We start from the raw sequence: 23,245 nt of genomic DNA, 5'->3' as shown, positions 1-23,245 counted from the left end.
TGGGTGATTCCAATGTATGCCTAACCTTCACCTCAGTCTTCTCTCTATTCTCTTCCCCCTGCCAAAGTCTCAGCAAGAAAGGGTGCTAAGAATGTCATAAAAGTAAAATATCACATGACATTCTCAAGGAATTTGTATTACTGTGACATAACAGACCTGTTCTCTCATGGAAGGCTGTCTTCTTTTAAGGATATTTTCACAAATGTCAATTCAGCTATTAACTCTTCATGTTAGAAATTTGCTGTACTAAACAAATATGACAACAGTAATAATCTTACTACTAATAATATAAATTTAAGCTTTTGGAATTGTGCAGTCTAAATGCAAACAAAATAAAAACAACAACAAACACACCAGTTGCAGGGTTAGTTGGTAAGAAATGCAGAACAGGTAAGTTTTCAACTTGTCTAGGGCTAGAGGCTCAAGATTTCCCTACTGTGTTTTCCCGAAAATAAGACCGGGTTTCATATTAATTTTTGCTCCAAATGACGCATTGGGGCTTATGTTCAGGGGATGCCCTCCTGAAAAATCATGCTAGGGCTTATTTTCCGGTTAGGTCTTATTTTCGGGGAAACACAGTAGGAGTAAGTTTTGCTGTTGAGTTATTTTATCATGGAAATTGACAATCTGTAGAGAAGTTATGTAGCTAGATTTCTATACATAATCCATCATTCCAAATGTAAAGGCATATGCTTCCTGAGATCATTGAGAGACCTTCTATGCTAGGAGAATTCAAGACATGCTAGGAGAATTCAAGACATTTTTAGTGACCATCCTTCAAATAAAGAGGTTGGTTAGATACCCTCTAGTGTTTTCTAACACTAACACTTTTACAATTCTAAACTATTTCACTGAGATAGTGAACAGTGTGTTGAAATCAGAATCACACCAAAATTTTTGTTCTCATAACAGTGCCAACTGCAATACTGCTTACTTGTATTATCAGTTAAACACATTGTTTTAATTTTACATGTAAGTCTGTTCTTTCCTTTAAATACTGCGTTTTCCTTTCTGGAAGGATGGATAATAATACCCTGTATCCCTGAAAATAAGACCTAGCCAGACAATCAGCTCTAATGCATCTTTTAGAGTATGCATTAGACCCAGTATGATATGATGATATGATAGGATAGGATAGGATATATGATATGATATAAGACCCAGTATTATATTATAGTAAAATAAGACTGGGTCTTAGATTAATTTTTGCTCCAAAAGACACATTAGACCTGATTGTCCGGCTAGGTCTTATTTTCAGGGAAACACGGTATTACAAAGAATGACCAATGACCTTAGAAGCTGTCATTAAAGACACTTAAAAAGTTAGTCTGCACTTGGAATTCCTTCACATAAGCTGTATTTATGGTTCCTGCATAACGAGGTAATAATAAGCAGCCTAGACAAGTGGTATACTGACAACTGTCAGTAGACTCTTGCTTAGAGCACAGACCTTGTGCAGCGAGCATGTTATATTCCCCAAAGGATAGCAATTAGACTTTCCCCCAAACCTTCCATGGTGGAAGTATGTGACTATCCAATTGAACAATTCACCTCTTACTATTGATTGTGCCAAATGGTTATTCTACATATAAGAATTATTAGAATTGATAAATATATAAAGCCTTTCTCTGGGACACACCTAAAGAAGACCAAACATGGTCTTACTGTAAATACATGATCTCACACACAGTCACTCACACATTTAAAAGATATTGAGAACTGATTTGATGCTGGACACAGTAATAAGCTTTCCAGATACGTCAGTAAGAATAATGTAATACTTTTCCTCTAGGAATATACTTAATTGATATTGTTCATTAAAGACACATTCTCTGTACCAATGTGCTCATACACATATGTGTGCACACACGTTTTCTAAGGGTGCATTACTGCTGTGTAATGATGTAGTGGAAGGTGTTGCAGCATGTGGCCTGAGTTTGCTCCCATGACGCCACCTTTAAGAGCTAAATATCCTTTGCTTAGTCAACTTTGGAACCTAGTAAGACAAGCGGAATATACGGATGGCTAACCAGTGTTATTTTGGCTGTGAAAATTCATTTACTTGCATATAGCATGTGATACTTCACGGTTATACTTATGATTGGTACAAACTATTTTTAACACCATCGATGTGTATGCATTTTCTTTTTTACCATCTTTTCTCTTTGAAGCTTATTGTACAGCCTTTAGAATCCTCTTGTTTCAGCACTAATGTGTTGTCTGTTCACAACTTTGTTTGCTCTGGCAGAAGTGAAATCCATGTTGTTGACCAACTAGGGTCACTAAAAACAGTTCCTCACGCCATATCAAAACACTGTTTACCCATCAAGGGAGCTTTATAACAATTGCCTAAAAATTGAAGAAAATCTGAATGATTGACAGCAGGAATTCCAGCCGCCCTTGTCTCACTATATAATAAGCGTAATGCAAGATATCCAGGAAATACTTGAACAACAAAAGGCCTAAAACTTAGAGTGCTCCTCAGTTTCCAATATTTTTAAAGAGACTGCTAAAGCCTTTACCCAAGAGTAGACAACTTTTGATGAGGGCAACCTAAGATCTGTTTAAAATCAATAGCGTCTGCTACTTTACTCTTTGAATGTGAAGTTTGTCCATGCAGAACCGTTGCTAAAAGTTACACCCGTTACACATGGATATAGACTGGATGATACACTGCATCTGCCCCACCCTCCCCGGCCCCATCCCTGAAACAACCCACTTGAGTCTGAAAGTCAATTTACATTTTTTTTTCAAGTCAAGAAATGGAATTTTCATTTTGTGTCATATTCATAAAAAAGCTCATATATAACTCAGCAGGGTACTCACATGTGCTTAGAAACAATATTAGGTATGGGAATTACCTTTTGTACCATAAAGACAAAATTACTCACTGAGAAATAAGATATTAAAGGAGCTTCAAAAAGCAAAGGAGGAAAAAAAAGACACAGAATTTCATCAGAGATGGAGACCGTTGTTTTGTTCATCTGCAGGCTCCCCACCCTTCCTGTATCCATTTTACATCTCTATTTAGGTTTTCTTCTCTCCCAAGAGTATGAAAGGCTGTTAGATTTTAATGAAGATGTGTTGCAGAGGGAGCCATGGGGCTAGACATATGAGTTCGAATCCTACTGTTTCTTAGGAACAAAGGTATGGAAAATATGGTATAAAGGGATTACAGATACAGGTGCAGTTAAAGCAGAGTAAATTTAGTTAATATGATACCATCACCATTTTCTATGTTATTATTAAATCTTCAAAATTATAATTTTAATGATGGCATAATATTTTATAAAGTAGATGTACCATAGGCTATTTAACGAATTCCCACTTGGAGACATTCATATTTTCTCCCCTATTTTGTACTGCAGTAAAACATGTTACAATAAACTTCTTTGCACAACTTAACTGTTTGCCTTTCCTCACACCATTTATATATTTAGAATATTTTTCTTGGTTTATATTCATAGAAGTATATGTATCAGGTCAGAATTTGTAAATATTTTAAAACTCTTGCTTATATTGCAAAGTTGCTTACCAAATAAATTATTAAAATGTAGCTTTATAAAAGAGTGATTATTTCACTGTACTTTCCAAGCACTGGCTATCATTTCTTTAAACTTAAGTTAAAGTAAATTGCAAACAACATGACCGGTGTTTATGGTTATAGTGTGGAAATGGACCCAAAGTCTGGACTTCTCTGACTAATGCTATTTAAAATGAACACCTTGATTATTTGATATACTTATGCATTGTGAAATGGTTCCCACAATCTTTTATTATTATAGCTTAAGACTGAGGCATGCAATGAGGCCAAATGTCTATGGGATTATTTGTGAGAACCCTTGCCTTTTAAACATTTTTTTCCCCTTAATCCAGGGAAGTATTGCCATAAAAAATGTTAGGAACTGAATGCAATGTAAGAAGCATCTCTGAGTTTGTCAGGGATCAGGTATGTGCATACTTGATTCAAAAAATTTTGAAAAGTAGTTGTCCATAAAATTGTCAAGGGCTTTTGCAGCATTATATTTCATATATTTCCTAAAGGTTTACCATATATAGCCATGAGTGTGTTGATTCGTGACAATAAAATATCTACTTAAACATCAGTATTACATACAAACCCAAAGTCAGCATGATTTAATGGAATAAACACCAGCTTCGGCATTTACACAAGAACCACATTCAAAATACGGTTCTGCTACATACTAGCTTTCTAATTCTACCAAAATTCTTTAACCTTTCTAAAACTATGTGTGGAAATTTCTAGGCTATGATAGGTGCATAATAAAAGACGATAAAGCCTGAAGAGAGGTCTAGATAATCCAGCAACATGAATGTGAGTTACTGAGTGACTGCAGCACTTCCGATCAAAGAAGGACTCCACGAGTTGGCAGAGATGTAGTTATGGGATTAGATTCAACACAGTGGTCAGGCTGTATCTCTGAACTTAGTTGTCACAAATGTAGGCAAAATGCAAATGCTCACTGCCCTGGAATTAACAGTTAATAGAAGGCTACTGAAAAATAAGCAATATAATTAGAAACTCTTCCAAATGGGATTCCATAGCTGCCATGCCACATATTTCTGGGGACTACTTCAGCTACTAACAATGAGATCCTTGAAGCATTTTTTGAACAAACTGGCAGGTGAGTCTGACAAATATAATTACCTTGAGAAAGTAAGGTCTCAATTCTCAAGGAAGGTAATTCAGAGAGTGTGATGCTAGAAGAGAATCTGGTTCAGCTAAAGGGGACAATGGGGAAATGAACTAGTATGGTGAAGATGTCATTTGTTCACATAACCTGTCATTTCCAAAATCTCAGGGCCAGCTGGGATGGATTGGACCCAGAAATCTCTTGAGCTGTAGTATGAGTTTGATTTGTCTCTCATACACACTTCCTCCTTGCTAGAAGAAAACTAGTAATCATGAGCAAAAAGGCATCATTTCCTTGTAGGATGAAGAGAAGAAAAGAAAAAGGAAATAGATAGAAGAGGAAGTAGTCTTTATCTGCTAGCTTAAAAGCACTACCCAAAATTAAGAAGTATAATACAGAGAAATTGAAAATGAACTATCCAGTGTCTTCATCTGATGACTCCAGTCAGAATTTAAAGGGCCTTCCTTCCTTCCTTCCTTCCTTCAATTTTTATTAAAGGGTTACTATATGTCTGGCTTTAGTAATTCAGGTATGATATAGGACCCTCAAGGAATTTCATGGTCTGCTAGAGAAGATCAACAAGTGAAAAAGAAGCCCTATGCAGTGAAATGAATGCTATGATGGATGATTTTACAAAATGGCGATGAAAGTAATTTGGGAACCCTCACTGGACTTCCATTTTACATTCAGCTAAAGAAGATTTTAATCAACATTTACTGAACCCCTGCTAAGGAAAAATAGGATCTTTCAGCGGAGGACTGAAACTATCCCCATACTCAAGAATGCGGTAAACATGAGGGAGAGCCAGAAATAATCAACTAATTATTAAAACGTTTTTCATATTATATTGCACAGATATGTACAAACCAAGTATTCAAAGAAGGGAATTGCTTCCTTTTTTTTTGCCCCCCACCCCCCACTGGACATTGTGTGGAGTCAAGTCATAATTCTGGTCTTACTCTGCTGGGCGTGGCTCCATTTGTCAATAATTTGTCCAAATGTTGTATCCAGAACTGAAAGTGATATTCTCCAGGAGAATGTCCCCCCATGTCCCCACATGTAAAAGGGATGCAGTAGAATAGAGACAATGATGCTAGATTGAAAATAACCCTGCATAAATTGATCCAGACTAAGTTGTCGTGGTTTCTTTTTTTCGTTCTGGATACATTGTCTGTAAGTACAGAGGAAGAAGCTTCCTCTAAGACTCAAATGACTTTAGGGAACATTGTTTTAAATGCAATTAATTTCATGTATTCTAAAGACGTGTATTATACAAGCAAGGCTCTCACTGTCTTTCCCTCTCTTACAGGAATCAAACTCACAATATGGAACTTCACCTGTCGATTTTTTCTTCTTCTTAAAACCTCATTAAACCACATAGGCTCGGTTGGACACATCCGTTGGTGCTACCCCACTAACCTCTCCTCACCTCTCTAATGTTCTGCCCCTCCTGCTCTTGCTTCATTCAGATGCCATCTTCACTGGCATTATTTCTAAGAATTGCCCTCAAATCTCTATCCTAGAAAGTGTTGGTGATGCCCTGAGGCTTTTGCAAGGACTGTTTTTCAATTTAAATAAAACATTATTGTATTTCTGTCCGTAGGTACTCCCGGGCCTATGCAGATCATGCTGTCCTGACACTTTAGTCAGGAACAGAAACCGAATCCTATCCTGCAGCTTTCTCTGCTGCCTTAGGTGAGCCTTCATTTCACTGGCTTCTCTCTCAGGTTTGACAGCAGGGAGCTGACGTCCACAGTGCACACTGCTGTATGGTCCCTCATGCCCCCATGTTTTGCTGCGATCGGCCGAATTAGAAAAATCACAGGTCTCCAAAGCTAGTTAGACAAGGAAAATCCCATTTTAATGGCTCTTGCTAGGGCTAAATGGGATTTCTTGGCTATATTAGTGTCCCTTGCCTACCTGCACAGCGTGGCAATGCTGGAGGCCTACCATGGGCAGGCATTCGAGCAGTCATTGGAACAATAAGGTCAGTGGTTACATCAGGGCTTGATACAGTTGTCTCCGGATCAAACAGTGGCAGAAAAGCTAATGTTATCTATGGCTGAACTTTTAGTTGTGCATGTATGGAAGAGAGGTGAGCATCCTACTCTACTTCTAAGCAATCAGCATCCTTCCTGGGCTATCTATCTCATACATGCTGGGGACCCCAGAGCAACACTGGTGCATCGATGCCATGTCCAGCATTAAGATATTAAGATATCAAGAAGTAACTTCACACAATGCTGTATAAGGATACATTGAAGGAATTGAAAACTAGCCTGGAGCATAGAAGTCTCAGAGGAGATGTGGTGCTTGTCTTCAAATACCAGAAGCCTTGAGATTGGAAAAGAAATTGGAATTATTTGATGTCCTCAGTGGAAGACTGAAGAATCGAATTCTTTCCCAAATAAATAGAGTTTTCCAACAAGTAGAAATCTGTAACTAAAGAGGACCTAAATTCCTAGTCATTGAAGGTCTTGAAGTGCTCATGTCGTAGAAACTCATACTTCAGAGATGGTTGTGGTAGTCACAAGATGACCCTGATACACCTGGCCCTGAAATGCTCTTATCCTATATTTCAAAGCAATCTCATGTCATGATGAACTATATTCCAATGACTAAATGAGGTCTCCCTTCCATGGCCCTTATGTAGCTGACAATATTATCACTAACAACACTCCACAGAATTAGCGATCTTCCAGAGAGACCCTGAGACTAGGATTTCAGTGCAAGTAGTTTACTTGGTAAGCGTAGGGAACATTGACAGGAAGTGGAGAAGTAACAGAGGGAGTGAAGGTAGCCAAATTAATTAATTGCATTACATTATATTATATTACATTACATTACATTACATTACTAAGGCAGCTAACTATGGGTAACTGAACCCTCATCTCAGCGGGGAACATTTGGGTAACAGCGTAAAACTCAGTCTCCAGACTTCCCATGTGAGCAAGGGCACCAAACTATTTATATGCCATCTGCTGTAGGTCACTGGTTGAGGGTTACTCCAAGTATGGTATTTATTCCCTGACACTTCTAAACTGCTGCTGACTGGAGCAAGACAACTCTGCGTGGTTACTAAACGAAGGCTCAAGCACCGACAGGCAGATTCTGGCAAGTGGGAAATATACACTATGAAGTCTGAGGGATGTGGCCTACCCACTGGCAAGTCTTCCATACCTGCCATTCTAGTACATCGTATCTGTGTAAGACTCAGATTCTAACTTCCAGAATCCCAAAGAGGAGAAAATATTCGCCCAAGTCTCCTAGAACTATGACGTTCCTGATGGTGCTCACTCTGTAGTCTAGGTTATCAGCCATACCAAGCTGTGTGACAAAACAGGTGCAGGAATGTGTATATTGAGGAATGCTGTTCAAAACAGGGACACAAACAAGTACTACCTTCAAAGATTATCTTGTCATCAATATTACATTTTGAAAATAACCCAATGCTCTTCATTTTTTCCCCAAATAATGTTAGAGATAACGATAAAGATATTTAAAAACTGTGTGATCTCAAAAGTCAAAGAAAGTAAGAATATTTTGGCATATTTCCTTTCCCCTTCTCTCTCTCTCTCTCTCTCTCTCTCTCTCTCTCTCTCTTTCACACACACACACACACACACACACATACACACACACATTAATTGAATTAACCTAAGAAAAAGTGATTTGAAATGAGTTCTATTAAATCAAATCGTTACACATAAGAAACTAACATATATCTAAGCCCAAGAAAACATGCAAACTGCAAGCAGTAGAGGTTTTGAATTCAGAATGACCGTACAGTTTTGTTCAGAATACTGATTCAAAGAAAACACACGGTTAATTTCCCATTTTTTTAAAAAAAACGAGTACTTTTGAATGCCTGGTACATATGTTAATATGCCGTGATTGCCAAGATCATCCCTAGGAGAAAAACAACAAGTGAAGAATAACATATCTATTCTCTCACTCATGTCAGAAAAAATAAACATGCACTTACATACTCATGACTAATTTAATATGAAGATGGTATTTCTAGAAGCACATTATAATTTTTCTCTTTACTTTTTATTTTGAAACAGAGAAAAGTTGCAAACAGTACAAATGAGTTTTTCTTGAATCATTTCAGAGCAAATTACCCAAACCCCTGAATAATTAAAATTGTTTTCTATCAACAAGAACATTCCTCTGCATAAGTCACAGAACCATAAAAATTAGGACATTAACTTTGCTAGCTTATCACCATTTAATCACCGACACCTCCCGTTTCATCACTGGCCTATGAAAGTTTTCCTAGTCATCACAACAAATACCTTTCATAGCAAGATTTTCAACCCAGAGTCTTCAATTGCATTTAGTGGCCATCCTCTCACTAGTCTCCTTCGATCTTGAAGAATTTTTCAGGCTTTTCTTGACCTTCATGATGATGATTCTTTTGAAGACTATAGGCCAGTTACACTGCAGACTTTCCCTCAATTTAGGTTTGTCTAAAGCTTCCTCTTGATTAGATTTGGATGATGCATCTTTAGCAACAATATTGTCGTAGTAATGCTGTATTTTCATTGCCTCCTCTCAGGTGCCACTGCATTTTAATGTAATATTCCATTACTGGTAATGCTAATTTTGATCACTTATGATTAAGGAGATGTTTCCAGACTTCTCCATTATAAAGTTATTTTCCCATTATAAATAATAGGTATTTAAGGGGAGGAAGTATTATGAGATTATGCAAATACCATTCCTCATTAAACTTTCAATGAATTTATTCATATATTTATATCACTACGATCTTATGGATTCTTTTTACTCGTTGGGTTTTAATCCATTACTTTCTTCATGTAATGTGATGCAGAAATTCATTAAGATTTGGCTAGTGGGACCCACTTTAAGCTTGTGTCTGTGTTATTTTCATATGACCTCATCATTCTTACTTTCTGGCACACTTTGTGGCTTATTTATTCCTGCTTCAGCCTTGGAACCATCCATTTCTGTAAGGAGCCCTGACTCCATTTGGTAGAAAGTTGTACTTAGAAAACATGATCTGGGCACGAGGTGTACTCTTTGCTCTTGGTTGTCATAGCTCACAGGACCTTTCAGTGGGCAGGGATAGAAATTCATTCACACATATACACAGACACACACACACAAATCTCCATTTATATTTGGATCCAGTCTATCTGTCTATCTGTCTGTCTATCTATCTATCTATCTATCTATCTATCTATCTATCTATATATCTATCTACATATATATCTATCAACCTATCTATCTATCTAAAACTATTAAGTTCATATCACTATCTCATCTTCCAATTCAACACAAGGGTAGATCACAGTTTTCTCCCTTTTTGCATTGGAAACACCCTTATATGACAGTAAGAAACCAGATTCCCACTCTAAGTAATATATTACTTATTGGTCAGTACTCTGCAAGCAACTGGTCTCCCCATCACTCATGTGTATGGTGGAGAAGCTGCTTATCACATCCAGGCCCCTACTCTCCCTCCCCCTCCACACCTTATGTGCAGGCTCCACTATTCTCCCCCCTGGAGTCTGACACACACCTCAAGTAACCTTTCTACCCCTCGCATAGACGCCCTCTTCATTTTGTTGTGACTCTCATTTGGAGAACCTCTTACTTCATTAGGATATCTGTCTTGCTTAGCTCCATCTAATGATTTTAGATAATCATTCAAGAAAGAAAGAGAAAGAAAAAGGAAGAAAAAGAGCTAAGGAACTCTTATCTGCCATTGCCCTTAGAGAAGGAAACTGAGTACTCAAAGATGAGAGGGTGCTTTTGTTTTATTTTATTTTTTTTAGTACGTACCCTTTTTTGTCATCTTCTATGTTTAACAAGAATGATACCCTACATTACTTTCCAATATCAAAGATATGTGGAAAGAGTTTGATGAGTGAATAAATATAAACAACCTAATTAATAAACAGTAATTATTTTATTCTGAATACACAGCTACAGAATTATGTTCTTACATTTTTACTTTTAAGCACCTATAAATGTTTCAGTTCATAAAAAGAAAGAAAGAAAGAAAGAAAGAAAGAAAGAAAGAAAGAAAGAAAGAAAGAAAGAAAGAAAGAAAGAAAAGGAAGGAAGGAAGGAAGGAAGGAAGGAAGGAAGGAAGGAAGGAAGGAAGGAAGGAAGGAAGGAAAGAAAGAAAGAAAGAAAGAAAGAAAGAAAGAAGAAGAAAGAAGAAGAAAGACAGACCTCACCTAACAGAACCAAAGAAAAGAAATCTGCAAATGGTACCCTCTAAGAATTTAGCAGTGAAACAGCACGGCTTCTAAATCAGTCACACTTGACACTGATGCAGAACCTACTATAAATTATAAAAGGCTGTACAATACAAGGTATTGTTTCTATTCAATAAAAGGTACTAAAATGTGGTCCTCACCATAATGATGCAAAATGGGTAGAGGAGATGATTCAATTCTCAGGTTTTTAAGTCAACTAGGCTCCAGATTCCAAACACAGCTCCTTAGGAATGACAGAGACCCTGCAAAAACCTCAGCAAGCTATCCAGACCCTCCTTGTGTTATTACTGTTCTGTATGAAATTAAAACTTCTCTATAAATAAGAAACTGCCAATACCAAACAATAAAATGCTTAAGAGATATCTGCCATGGAAGAAAAAATTTATAAATATTCATATTTTATAGAGCAATCAAGATGTTGATGTTAATATTAGAGCAATAACTTTAATTGTATTTCAGCAAACGGATGCCAATTAAGAAACAAATTATCTCATAGAAGCATGTCTTGCACAGTTTCGCCCTGAAGGTAAGCCGAGGGCTATGCCAGCTTCCTGAATTTTAATGCACAAGTGAACACCTCCAAAATTATTAAAATTAAAAATAAGCATTTAAAGAGTTTTAAATTATGCCGAAAAATAATGGCGTCTGCCTACTTACTGGCAAAGGCAGAGTATTTTCTCCCCTAGATGGAAAAATAAAATCAGTTCTAAGGAAAAGTAAAGGAAAGCTACTTAGGCTGTCCTTTATTGATGGATTTGTGATCCCCATGTTGTTTCTGATAAAGCACTCAGAATTGTAAATTGCCATGCAAACCTCATTTGAACTTTCCAAACTCTTTAAAACCCCACAATGTCGAAAATAAGAAGCTTTTCCTTCAGACTTCTCAGAGCCTAACTGGGAAAGTTCCAACATGAAGATCCAACAGGATAAGAGAAAGGCATCAAAAGATGACTGTTCATCCTGGATAGGCTAGGAAATTGCTGATTTTCCATGGTCTCTGGAAACCCTAATGCATCTAATTCTGATGTAATATCTCCCAGAAGTGAGATCGCGCAGGCTCTGTCCTCTGAACACACGCTGAAGCATTTGCCTGTATCAGGGAGCATTTGAGCACCAGTCTCCAGTTTGAGCTTTCTCTTTATTGCCAGGGCAGGTTGTACACATTCTTGATATTGCATGGATCACGTCGCAATGTTAGCATTTGGCTATAATGGTCTCTGTTACTGGAATGAAAGCATCTCTCAAGAATGCCTTATGTTCATAAGCATTTCTGTGTGTTTAGTGCAATGCAGTAGGGTGTAACTCAGACTACCTGGGATCTCCCTGGCTCCTCGGTTTCTACGAAGGTTATCTGGAACACCATGTCTGTGGCATAGAGAAGTCTAAGACCTTCCTTACATGTAGGAAAGTTGCTAGGGACTTATTTTTCCATGGGTTCTTTTGCTTCTGAGTTCACCCCTCTAAACATGTTATATAGATCTTGACTTAGTCCACTGGTTTCAACACACACAATTCACTTACTGATTTTTCTGTGGATAGAGTAGAACTCACTGAGGTAACACTGTGCTTTGGATACCCAAACCTAACTAAAATCTCATCTTAAGACACTCCTATCTTAAAGTAACCTTGCCAAGATTCCAATGAAGGCCTGCATTTATAGACACGCCTGGTCTCTCTCCTTTTCTCCTTTCTTTCCCGTTGGCCCCTTTACTTCCAACACCCATATTTGAGAGCAATAAATTTATCTCTACGTCTCTTTTTCACTTTTTCAATCTTTAAAATTGTATAATAAGCTTCCCTGCCAATCAACCCTGAACACAGTTATCAAGCTATTTTATTTTACCAAAGTCTATAACCTCTCAGCTGGTGAGAAAAAAACAAACAAACAACTGTTGTTAATCTCTTCTATCAAGAGAGCTGAGAGACATAGATAAAGGCTAGTCTACATACAACAAGGTGGTGTTGAGAATTTAATGCATTAGAAGAAAACAAATAGCTGAAATAACAAATTGAGTGTATGGTTTGTATAACTGGATAAATTCTAGGTTCTCTTTGTGGAGCTCAAATTTACATAATCGCACAATCATTGCTTATATTGTTGGAAACACTAAACCGCATTGGAAATTGGAAGTCACAGATTTGTCCCCAGTCTGGGATTAATCCATCTCCAAAATAGGACCTCCACTTCCTATGAGATGGAGAAGGCTACCGCTGAAATGATAAAGCTGACTATTAAGAAGAGTATGCTGGAAACAGTGGCAGAGGACTGAGGGCTGCTCAGTCTAAAATTAGAAGTTGGAAACAAAAGCTGGAAATTTCTTTCATATACACATCTCTTTCTTCTTTTTCTCTGGCTATCCAATCTGTTTATCTCTAGGTACAGGTATGAGGAACTTTCGTCTTGTTTTGTTATTAATTAATTAATCTAGAGAGAAAGACTGCTATAGCCTCTTGATTTGCTTTCAAAAAAAAAAAAATTCTAGTGATTGTTGAGAAAATTTTGCAAATTCACAATTTTAATTCTACCTTAAATGGTAGATCAACCAATAATATCTTTGGCATATCTACCAAAGACTTAAGTTAATTTGGAAGTTCAAGCCCAAGCTATGACAGGCTTCCATTCTGAAGGTTTTTCCAGCCCGATTTCCAGAGTGAAATGTACGTTGGTTCCCAGTCAGTTTTTAAGAGCACAGGCATTGAAAAAAACATTATTGCAACTAATTCCTCAAAGAGGACTTTCAAATTGTTGAAAGAGGGTATTCCCACCTGCAGTGGGATTAAAATCCATGAAAGCCCCAATTCTTCTAGTCCTGCCTGCCATGACTGCTCACATACTGACCAGGACAGAAATTCCATGAACTGCTCAAGCGTAAATATCTGATGAGATGTGAACTCATGCCTCTATTGATATTTTTCTTAAACTGTAGCCTGCCTGCAACTCATCTGGATTTTACGACCTTCAACATGTACTAAGATAGTCAGTAGGTTTATGGATTGTGCCAACTAGAAATTATTTGGAAGCTTTAAAATTAGACCTACAATATAGAAGTCTGAATTGTTTTCCTGAAGAGAGCCAACTGCCAACTACCCGCTCACAAAGGCTCCCTTTGAGGAATAAAATTGAATGTACTGAGACATTTGGTACCTATATTTAGTTAATTGTGGGTGCAATCAGTCAATTGAGGATACAATTAGACACTGCAGTTAGCTTCCGTGGTCCAAATTATTGGAGAGAGGCAAAAACAGGAGGCCCAGTCAAACAGAGCCACTTTAATGATGCAGGTCTGAGGAGGAAATCAGTGATGACAGTCATCCAAATGAATATGTCCATGAAGCCGGAGAGAAAATAGGAAAAGAACATAAGCTAAAACTGAATGGTGGAACACTAGGCTGGTAACAGCATTACTTCACATCCACGTGTGTATGCATTTTTTATAGTTTACAAATCTGCCATCAAAGCCATTTTATCATAGCTTATTTTACCTAAAAGATGTCTGCTTCAACTACGTAATAGAAACTGCAGTGTACAATTTTGAAGCAAAGACAGAAACAAGTCTCTCCCACTAGCATGTATCATCTATCAGAGGTCAGATGCCACCGCTCCTGCCACAACTCCACAATTTCATAAGGCAAGGAGAACTAGTATTTACCGACCATCTTCTATGTTCCAAGGCCTGCAGTGGACAGTTGTCAAGTGACATCCCATGTCATCCTTGTAACAACTCAATGTGAGAGATGTTGCTTCTCCTTTTACAGATGAAAAAACTGAACCTCAGTAAAGTTAACAGTTTGACAAAGCTCAACCCCACTGGTAAAGGGCAACTTGACATGCCTCTGACCTCAAAGACACTTTCCTCAAAATTATGATCTTCCAAATATGTGGTTTATTTTCTGGAAAAATACCAAAGCTAACACTGGGAAACATGTTTGAACCAGGGTCTAAACGGCACGAAAATGTCAATCACCTAATAAATGTTGATCTAAGACATTTAGAAAAGGATTGCTTTACTTGGTGAGAGATCATATAGATAATGAATGGCACTCTGATGGCCGTGGTTCTATGAAATACACTATCATAATTTTATATATATTTCATGGTGTTATGGTTTCTGAAGATATTGGGGGCTTGGGGGGAGCTGGGACTGCTTTGATGATTTGCCAGTGAGTTCTTCTAAAGAATTTTAATTTTGAATTATGTCTTTGTTTCAGCATTTAATTAAATTCTGTTTTAGAAATTCACCAAAATGGTTAAAAGAGGGGAAAAGATAAATGGTCATGTGGAGTTCAATGCTTTTTAATTACAGGAATCCATTCACTTTGTAATATCAGTGTAACAATTCTTTAATGAAATTGAATTATTTCTTTTAAAATTGACTTAATTAATGATTCAACTTAGATTGATTTTGTAATCTAATTTTAACTATAATAATAATAATAAAGTTTAGAGTTTCTTTAAAGAGAGACTTTTAAGAACTATTAAAATCTAAACTTGTTTGAAATGGAAGTTTCTATGGAAAAAAAACAGATTTAGGTAAGACACTCAACATTTTACTACTCTATTTTGTTTAAAGAAAAATGCAATGATTTTATATTAGAATTAATTTCAGCGTTTAAAAAATCCAATTATTTCCTGAATAAGTTACTAGACGTAGTTCCTTATGTAAGAAGAGAATTGAACGGCTTAGAGAAGAATGGCTCTGTGGTATCTAATGGTTTTTAAATTTGTTAATGAATTCCAAACATTTGCAACCTTCCAGGCTCTCAGAACTGCTCACATTAAACCTACCTTCCATCCTGCCTAAGCCTACCTAGGCCACAAGTCTGATCCTCTGTGTCTAAGAACTTGCTTTTAATAATAATAGTTCACTAAATGGTTATTGAGGAGATTAAAGGGGTTAATTCTCTTCCCCAGGCTCTTATAGATTCTCCCTAAGGAAGCATGTATTGCCCACCCGCTGGCAGTCAATCCTCCAGAAACTTCAAAGGCTTGGAATACACCTGAAAATCTCTCAGTAGGAAGAAAAATGGTAGCTGAAGGCCTGTATGTTTTTTAAATGTTCTCACTTTTAGGACGTCCTGCATATACAAATACAAGGTGCATATTAGTTCATCACAAACAAGTGGAAATGAGAATAACTGTGTAACTAACACTGATGTATGTATCACTTAGTCATTAATCATCTCTCTGTTAGTTTCCTATTGCCATTATAACAAATTACCACTAATTGAGTGTCTTAAAATAACACAAATTTATCCTTATAGTTCTGGAGTTCAGATGTCTAAAATGGATGGGCTGGCAAGGCTCATTCCTTATGGAAGCTTTAGAGAAGAACTGGTTTCCTTGTCTTTCCTGCTTCTAGAGGCTGCCCACATCCCTTGGCTCATATCCCCACATGCCTCCAACCTCTGCTGCTATTTTCCAATCTCCTTCTCTGACTCTGACCCTCCCGTCTCTTTCTTATAAGGATCCTTATGATTTTATTGGGCCTACCAAAAAAGTACAGGATAATCTCCTCATATCCTCATCTCAAGATCCCTCATTTAATCACATCTGCAAAATCCATATTGAAAGGTTTCAGGGATTAGGGTGTGGTCCTCTTTGGGGAGCCATTATTTAGCCTGACTCAATTTCATATAGAATCCATTTCAGATTATCAACTCTTTGCATATGTGGAAAAGAGAAGAGGGTAGGAAACAATTTTTATACCCATTTTTTAACTGCTTCCCCGTCCTCACATACCTAAGCCTATATGTGTTTTGCTTGTACACACACACACACACACACACACACACACAGGAACATGCACAACCACACACTTACATACACGTACACACTCACATAAAGTTCCCAATTCTATCCTGGAAAAGTGAATCTATTTTAAAGTCTCAAGCTTTCTCCTGATCTATAAGGCAGGAGATCTATTTGGAGAAAAAAAAAGACACCGATGGTATTTTATATACATCAAAGACCCCCCCAATCTACACACACACATACACACCCTCCAAATGATAAAAGATCTGGGGGGGAAGAAAGGAGAAAGAGGTGAAAGCAAAATTCCGTCCCTCCATACCTTGTTATCTGAAGCTCCCCCCAGAACAACTTCAATTCTCTATTATAGGATTAAATAGAATCCCTTTGAAACCCTGATTTAATTTATTTTGTGTATCACCCACTCTCTTCCCTTTCCCCTATTAATCCCATGTCTTTTGAAAGAAGTGAGAAATGCAAGAGCCAACTTGTTTCTTCTTTCTCTTACCTTGCTAACCAGAAAAATACTGTCTCTGGAGGCCATTTAGTGGAGATGGTTCTCTCAGCCTTGCAAAACAGTTGCATTTAGTAGTAAAATATACTGACTACACAGATGTGATGGAGTTCAGGATTCGTCTCCCCTTTCCAAGTCTGGAGCAATCAATGGACCAACAGACAGAGGTCAAAACCTAAATGCTGCTTCCAAAAATGTAGATTAAAAAAAGTGGTTTATTTTAAAACAGAGACCAAATGGGATGCGACTACTTCACTTCTGAATTAAAACTTAAAGCCAGACCATAGCAGGCTGCTCTGATTTTGTGCCCGGCTTACCTCAAATATGAGCGGAACAAAAGGCGAAAAAAGGGCTGAGTTGGGAGTGCCTGGTTTCCTCTCTCAAAGTCACCAATCAGATGAATTATTCTCTTCCCTAAGGGAACAGTTAGGGTGGTAATTTGTGAGAAGCTGGAATTACTTTCAGCTTCAGGGGAAATTAAATGGAGATAGCCCACGTTTTGGAAACAATACAGGTTGGTGAAAAAGTATTTTCCCTAGAATGAGGGAAATTTTGTTTCCAAAGGGATGACATAAAGGCTAACTACTCTCAACCAGACCTATTAGTAAAAATGTCTTTCAAAACCAACTATAATGAAACAATTTTAAATTGTTGTACTGCCAAGTAGAAAAAAAAGAATAGTAAAATAAGGTAACAGAAGGGTGACAGAGGAGAGTGTGGCAATATTTGGAAGATTAACTTGTTTGGCAAAGGGATCAGCATGTTTTAGGTTAATAAAGAGAGCTAAAGAAAAAAGGTTTCAGATTGACTGACAGATCCTACCCGGCTGTAAAGTCTTTAAGGGAGAGTCTAAGGATTATTCCATTTGTGTGACTCCTGGCAGAGTACCTGACACATAGTAGGCACTTTATACCGGTCCATTAGGTCAAAAGAAAATTCAGAGAGCTTTAGTTAATATGAGTATTTTACGGAGTGAGAAACAAAGTGTTAGCAAACAGGCAGACTGCAAACCTAAACCTGGAGTGAAGTTCAAAGGCATGGTTGCTACAGGATGGCTTCTGAAGGGAGCATGGGGAACTTGCCTAACCTTTACAATGACTGATTTCTAAAATCAGTGTTTCCAGAAGGACAGGGGATTGGTTACAACTGAGTATAGTGCTCCATTTTAGGAAGATGACAGGTTTGTTCATAATTATCAGATGCATCTAACAAGAAATAGCCTAAGTTAAGTTTTACGTAGGTTCATGAAATAAGCCAGATTTAGTTTTGCTTGCACAGCTTCAATGGTTTTGACTATTCAGGGGATTGTCAATAGGATTTTGATCTCCGTTTTATTTTGTTTTATTTTAACAGTTAGCCGACAGATCTTGGATATTGCCTTCACCTTCTGAGGCCTCCGTTTCCTATTTTGTGTATAGCATATGTACCTCCAAAAGCCTTACCATCTCTAAATATTTTTATTTTAAGTGACTCTTCCTTTTTCTATCTCTGCAACCCATATCCTGCGACAAATGATTTTGCCTTCTTCTGCATAGTATTCTGACACCTTTTTTTTTTTTTTTAATGGCTTTAACCTCCTTAACAAGCTCCCAATGAACTCCTTTCATATACTGCTTTACTGCCCAAACTCACGGAGTTCCAGGAGAGAAAAGACTTCTGAAGAAAACCCCGGGCTGGGTTTCAGGTATTCTTAATGCTGTCTACATGAGAAGCAATAGTTAGATAATTTCAAAAGCATACGCCTTTAGGTTTCAAGCTGTTAATGTTTGCAAACCAGGCAGCCACCCTTAATACCACTGCTGGTTTATTGACACAAACTCTTCGCTTCCCACAGCTTGTAATGGAATCCCCCCACTGCTTAATTGGAAATAGAATGACTCCACAACCAGATCTGAAACATCTTCTGAAGCTGGGAGGAACATCAGCACTCCCTTTTAAAAATAAAAATTATATCATTAACTGTGTTAAGTGAAGACTGGTGTTCTGTTGCATATCAGGAAATGAGTGCACCCCAGGACGGTCTGAGTACAGGGCAATTAGGATGCCGTCGGTTTATACAGTGTGCGTACAGAAGGTTTCCCTTCTCACCGAAGCGTAAAGGCTAAAGCTGGATTAGTTTGTACCGGGCAAAAGTCCTAATGTTTGCACTATTCTGATCCCTTTAAAAAAATGTTTTCTCTGAAACCTATTCCTATCCTTCGACCAGAAATTGCATTCGAAATCGCATTTAAGAAATAATTACTGAGCCCTTATTACAAGCAATGCATTGGTCTAAGCTTGGGAGCTAAACAGTGTAGGAGACAGAATAAAAAGAAAACAAAAAGTTAGAAGGTAAATTATAGGCTATTTATACACTATAAACAAACAGATACATATATTCCAATTATATCGAATTATATAGAGAAAATAATCTGGTTATTTCTAATGATGTATATGGTTATTCACTGTAACATTGGTTGTCGCAATAATAAGTATAAAAACAAACTGATTACAAAAGGGGACGGTTTAAATAAATTATGGTGATGTAATGATAAAGTATTACACGGATAATAAAATAATGATGTCAAAGCATATTTAATGCAATGGGAGTATGTAAGTAGAGAATTATAGTACAACTTAGACATTTTATTTTAAATATATGTTAATATATCACAGAAAGATGATGGAAAGAATACATCATTGTGTTTCCAGGGCTTATCTATATCTATAAGCATTGGGATTTGATATAAATTGTCCTCTATTAACTTGTTTTAAGTGATTATTTTCAGGGTAGAATTACTTAATATGATATGTCAAAAGTTGCTGTGTGCTACAGATATCCGCCAGCCTTCCCCAGGACTCCTGCATGCCTCCCCTCATTCTTCATTAAAGGCGGTCGTAGGGTGTGCTAAGTTGTGAGTCTGGGCTCCGGACTCAGGCCATTGCTTTCGTATTCTGCCTCACGCACTTCCTAATTGTATAAACATGCATGTACATTTGCTAGGGCTACGATGGGGTGGCACATGTTGCTAGAGGAGCATCAGATGAATTCACTTTGCCTGTGAAAGAGATCTCACAAGTCTTCCCCGAGGAAGAGACTGAGCTGAGATCTGAAGGGTGAGAGTTAACTAGATATCTGGAGAGAGTGGAAGGAGGCTCGAGCCTTTCAGAGACGGGCCAGCATGTCCACATTTCCGGGGCAGAAGGAATAGGGATGTGTAAGCACAGTCCTGCCTTTAGGGTGAGTAAGAGGGACCTGCCTTGGGCCCTATGACAGTGACTGACACGCTCCAGTTTGGGCCTGGTTTATATCATTGAAATTTCCTAAATCTGGGGAAGCCCTCAGTCCTGTGCTAACCAGAGCCTCAAGTCCTTTGGTCTGAGTTTAGAGGACTCCACTCTGGTCCTCCTCCAGCTATGCCTCTCTCAACAGAGTAAGGTGTGTCCTGGGCCAAGGGGACACGCCCACCTGAATGTACCCCTTCTAGATCTTGCTCCAGGCATGCAGGTCCCGGGAATCCCTTTCCCTAAAGGTCTCCGCGTTCCTCGGAGATCCCCTGTATGCCTGCAGCCCAAGTGTGCCTTTCTGAGGATGGATTACATCCGCAGTACATGCACCCCTTAACCTGAAGGACAGCAAAAGTGCAGCTGTTTGTGGGAGTTAGGGAAAAAGCTTGGAAATGCAGGCTGGAACTTCACACCCATTCACATGAGCTCCTTATCATGTAGAAGGAAGCCAGAGCTGGGATGGGGAAGTGAGCAGGGCGTGGCCTACAGCCTGGAGACTGGCTTTCTCCACACCATTGTGCAGATTTCTGAGGAGTATGAAATGTCTCAATTCCTGCTTAGCCTTCTAGATCATTTAAAGGTATAGCTTTCATAAGATACAGCACACATATGCATTTAGTTGTCTGATACCCTGATTTACGTCTTTTACATATTTAGACATATGGTATATGGCCCTCCATTTGTACTATTGCCCCGGGCAATGTCAGTTTGTGTGTGTGTGTGTGTGTGTGTGTCTGTGTGTGTGCCACTAAAAGATGAAAGAAAATAGCTCAAGATGATCAAAAGAAGCAAAAAAATCATAAAAGCAATAAGACACAATCATCATCAAATGCTTTGGTAACACCCGACCGTGCCTCCCAGATCCACCTGCATCATTGAGGGACTTACTATCAGACTTCTTGGAGCAGCCCTGTCTAGGAATTGCTTTCTGTGAGAGAGCTGCCTCGTCCGAAAGACAGAAACTCACCGCAATTCGGGACAATGTAGACGCACCCTCAAGCTCTGCGCTCTTAGGAAAGGAGCGTGTATTCCCATTTTATAGATGAGGAGAGACCATCTCCTGACTGCTTTTCAGGCCAGCTTCCTGCCCTGCCCAATCCAGTTTCCTGACCTTCTTCCCCGGGGGCAGTTCCCAACATCACTTCCCATCAGTCTTCTATCATGCTGATCTCCATCTCAGAGTCAGCTTTCCTGGAAACCTACCAGTCGCAAGGCTTATTATTACTATCTTCCTGTTAGTCGGGCTCTTTCTGGTCATTCTTCATAAATTATTTCATTTAATCTCACAACTCTCTGATGAAGTAGGTGCTGTTATTAACACCCATTTTAGAAATGATGAAATTGAAAGTGACTCAGTCCACATGGCTGAGTAACTGAAGATCACACAGTGAAAAGGGGAGCAAGAACTTCCAGTATTAGCTAGCTTCTGGACCTTTCTGTAGCTATAGAAGGCACTCTCTAGAATTTGAAATTATTATTTGTTTATGGCAATTAATTTTTGAGGGAGGGAGGGTTAATCTGTACCTAGTCAAGATTTAGTTTGATTATAGCTAGTGTCTAATAAAAATGTTTAATTTCTAAAAGCCCATATAGCTATCCTTTCTATAATATTTGCAACAGAAAAGAAAGCAGGACAGAACGTTGATGATATTTAGAAAAAAGAAGAAATAATGAGGCATGGTGTTTATTTAAGAGGTAGAAAAACATTGACTTATTGGGCCACATCCTGTGTTCAGTGCTATAATATAAGAGTCCATGACACCCAAAAGTTCGCACTTGGCAGGACGCTGGCAGTTACGAGCTCAAGCTCTGATAAAACAAAGACCTATGGACTTTCACAGGCAGCAGACTTGTTCCCAGACTGGCATTATTCCTAAATGTAGTATCTTTTTATTTTTAGCTTCCTAATGATCTGTTTAACCACTAACTGTTACATTTTCTTTCCTCCTCCTTTTTTTTTTTTTTTTTTTGGTGGGGAGTGTGTGGAAATGATAGGGCGTTAATTGCTAGAGGTTTCCAATGGGATGTGGTAGTATTTAAGATGTGTTTCTATAACTTAATAGAGGTAAGTGAAATTGTTTTAGCAACTCCTATGCATATTGTGACCTGTTATTCTTGCCTCGTGGCCCTAGCTTGAGGTATCTCCTCTGGGAGCATCTATAATCTCATTCTGAGAATGCCAACCCTTCCGGAAAAAGGAGTGGTGTTAAGCTAATTCTTGAAAACTATCTTCCTTGGCAACTCCCTCCATGACCCACCGTGTTGGATGAATTGTCCCTGCTTTATAGAGCTTGAACTGCTGTCATTACACAAGTCATTGGCATAAAAGTGCTAAATGCTCTTTTCCTGACTTCACTCTCCAATTGTTAAACTCCTCAGAGCCTCAATCTCCTCATCTATAAAATGGGAATACATACTCCTCTCCTAAATGGTCACTGTCATTATTTGAATTACTTCCTGTAAATTCCTGATCATAGTAGATTCTTGTGAAATTTTAACTCTTTTCCTTCTGCACATCATTCAAAACCCCTATTTATGGAATTGTGCGAGGATGGGCGAGGAAGAAGGACTCACCGTTCCCAATCCAATCCCTTCTCCTGTATCACCCAGGAAATGGCTAATGACCGATTCCATGTTGCCAAAAACCTGAATCACATCCCTGTTTCTCTGGAGACAAAAGAACAGCGTGAGGAATACCACCTGATTAATAATAGCTTTTTTCTGGGAGGGAGTTAATAAAGGCATAGCCTAATGCTCTTTTCAATAGTAAGTCTGAGTTCTTTCTTACTGCCTTAAGAGCCTGGCA

The sequence above is a fragment of the Rhinolophus ferrumequinum genome, chromosome 15 (assembly GCF_004115265.2).
Source record: "Rhinolophus ferrumequinum isolate MPI-CBG mRhiFer1 chromosome 15, mRhiFer1_v1.p, whole genome shotgun sequence".
NCBI classification, from domain to species: domain Eukaryota; kingdom Metazoa; phylum Chordata; class Mammalia; order Chiroptera; family Rhinolophidae; genus Rhinolophus; species Rhinolophus ferrumequinum.
This window is presented reverse-complemented; position numbering follows the sequence as displayed.